This window comes from Arachis hypogaea, chromosome 15, assembly GCF_003086295.3.
Source record: "Arachis hypogaea cultivar Tifrunner chromosome 15, arahy.Tifrunner.gnm2.J5K5, whole genome shotgun sequence".
Lineage (NCBI taxonomy): Eukaryota > Viridiplantae > Streptophyta > Magnoliopsida > Fabales > Fabaceae > Arachis > Arachis hypogaea.
In genome coordinates, this window is record NC_092050.1 from 144,787,054 (window position 1) to 144,790,271 (window position 3,218).

Here is a 3,218-nt window from a genome sequence, read left to right on the forward strand (position 1 = left end):
TGCAGCTTGCACTCCATTCAGACTCCGAGAAATCATATTGACTTGCTGAGTCAATATTTTGTTCTGAGCCAATATGGCATTCAGAGTATCAACTTGAAGAACTCCCTTCTTCATAGGCGTCCCATTACTCGCAGGATTCCTCTCAGAAGTGTACATGAACTGGTTATTAGCAACCATGTCAATGAGTTCTTGAGCTTCTGCAGGCGTTTTCTTTAGGTGAATAGATCCACCTGCAGAAGTATCTAATGACATCTTTGATAGCTCAGATAAACCATCATAGAAGATATCCAGGATGGTCCATTCTGAAAGCATGTCAGAAGGACACTTTTTGGTCAGCTGCTTGTATCTTTCCCAAGCTTCATAGAGGGATTCACCTTCTTTCTGTCTGAAGGTTTGAACATCAGCTCTAAGCTTGCTCAGCTTTTGAGGAGGAAAGAACTTGGCTAAGAAAGCTGTGACCAGCTTATCCCAAGAGTTCAGGCTGTCTTTGGGTTGAGAGTCCAACCATATTCTAGCTCTGTCTCTTACAGCAAAAGGGAAAAGCATGAGCCTGTAGACTTCAGGATCTACTCCATTAGTCTTAACAGTATCACAGATCTGCAAGAATTCAGTTAAGAACTGAAAAGGATCTTCAGATGAAAGTCCATGAAACTTGCAGTTCTGCTGCATCAGAGAAACTAGCTGTGGTTTCAGCTCAAAATTGTTTGCTCCAATGGTAGGAATGGAGATGCTTCTTCCATGTAAATTAGAATTAGGTGCAGTAAAGTCACCAAGTATTCTCCTTGCATTATTGTTGTTGGGTTCGGCTACCATCTCCTTTACTTGTTCGAAATTTTCAATCAGGTTGTCTCTGGATTGTTGTAATTTAGCTTCTCTTAGTTTTCTCTTCAGAGTCCTTTTAGGTTTTGGATCAGCTTCAATAAGAATGCCTTTTTCTTTGTCCCTGCTCATAAGAAAGAGAAGGGAAAAAGAAAAGAAGAGGAATCCTCTATGTCACAGTAAAGAGGTTCCTTATTGTTAGTAGAAGAAGAGAAGAAGAAAAATTCGAACACAGATAGAAGAGGGTGTTCGAATTTGGTGAGTGATGTGAGGAAGAGATGTTAGTAGATGAATAAATAAATAGAATAAGATGAGAGAGGGAAAGGATTTTCGAAAATAATTTTTGAAAAAGAGTTAGTGATTTTCGAAAATAGTTTTTGAAAAAGGTTTGTAGTTTTCGAAAATTAAGATTTAAAAATTGAAATAATTAGTTAATTAAAAAGAAATTTTGAAAAAGAGGGAGATATTTTCGAAAATTGGAGAGAGAGAGAGTTAGTTAGGTAGTTTTGAAAAAGATAAGAAACAAACAAAAAATTAGTTAGTTAGTTGAAACAAATTTTGAAAAGATAAGAAGTTAGGAAGTTAGAAAAAGTATTTTGAAATCAAATTTTTGAAAAAGATAAGATAAGAAGATATTTTTGAAAAGATATGATAGAAATTAGTTTTTGAAAAAGGTTTAAATTTTAAAATCACAATTAATGACTTGATTCACAAGAAATCATAAGATATGATTCTAGAACTTAAAGTTTGAATCTTTCTTAACAAGCAAGTAACAAACTTGAAATTTTTGAATCAAAACATTAATTGTTATTGTTATTTTCGAAAATTTGATATAAAAATAAGAAAAAATATTTTTGAAAAATATTTTTGGAATTTTCAAAAATAACTAAGAAATTTGAAAAAGATTTGATTTTTGAAAAAGATTTTGAAAAAGATAAGATTTTCAAATTGAAGATTTGATTTGACTCATAAGAAATAACTTGATTTTAAAAATTTTTGAAAAAGTCAATCCAAATTTTCGAATTTGATGAGAAAAAAAGGGAAAGATATTTTTTTTATTTTTGAATTTTTATGATGAGAGAGAAAAACAAGAAAAATGATGCAATGCATGAAAGTAATGGATCAAAACAATGAATGCATGCAAGAATGCTATCAATATCAAGATGAACACCAAGAACACTATGAAGATCATGATGAACATCAAGAACATAATTTTGAAAAATTTTTAATGCAAAGAAAACATGCAAGACACCAAAATTAGAATTCTTTAATGCTTAGGCACTAAGAATTCAGGAATGCATATGAAAAACAAGAAAAGACACAAAACATGCAAATGCAAAGATCAAACAAGAAGACTTACCAAGAACAACTTGAAGATCATGAAGAACACTATGAATGCATGAATTTTTTCGAAAAATGCAAGATGAACATGCAATTGACACCAAACTTATAACATGACTCAAGACTCAAACAAGAAACACGAAAATATTTTTTATTTTTATGATATTATGATTTTTTTTGTATTTTCTTTAAATTTTTTTTTTGAAATTCATTTTGAGAAAGAAAAATAAGGATTCCAAAATTTTTAATATGAATTCCAGGAATCTTATGCTCTTTAGTCTAAAGCTCCAATCAAAGGGTCAGGCATGGCTTAATAGCCAGCCAAGCTTTAGTAAAAATATGAGTGTAATTCATTCAATTTTAAGCCAAAACCTCTGTCCAAAAGAATTTAGACATGGTTTTATAGCCAGCATGCTTCAACATGCTTCATGAAACTCTAGAATTCATTCTTAAAAATTCTGAAGAAAAATATATTTTTGAAAATATTTATATTTTAAAAATAATTTTTTTTTTCGAAAACAAAGGAGAAATTTTTGAAAGATTTTTGAAAAAATTTTTGAAAATAAAATAAAAAGAAAATTACCTAATCTGAGCAACAAGATGAACCGTCAGTTGTCCAAACTCGAACAATCCCCGGCAACGGTGCCAAAAACTTGGTGGACGAAATTGTGATTACACCTTGATTATGTAAAATTCATTGCTCTTTCTTTCCCTGGTAATGGCGCCAAAAATATGATGCCAATACCATGGTTCACAACTTCGCACAACTAACCAGCAAGTGCACTGGGTCGTCCAAGTAATACCTTACGTGAGTAAGGGTTGAATCCCACGGAGATTGTTGGTATGAAGCAAGCTATGGTCACCTTGTAAATCTCAGTCAGGTGGATATAAAATAGTAATGGGGTTTTCGAAAATAATTAATAAAATAAAGATGGAAATACTTATGTAAATTATTGGTGAGAATTTCAGATAAGCGCATAGAGATGCATTCGTTCCTCTGAACCTCTGCTTTCCTACTGTCTTCATCCAATCAGTCTTACTCCTTTCTATGGCTGGCT

The 3,218-nt window shown here is 32.0% G+C and overlaps 1 non-coding gene across 1 annotated transcript; it reads left to right on the forward strand.

Annotated features, from left to right (window-relative positions):
• Positions 1–306: 306 nt before the first annotated feature.
• LOC112752821 (small nucleolar RNA R71) lies at positions 307–414 on the forward strand. The gene has a single exon (XR_003177235.1). It is a non-coding gene; the product is annotated as a small nucleolar RNA R71 (small nucleolar RNA).
• Positions 415–3,218: the final 2,804 nt, after the last annotated feature.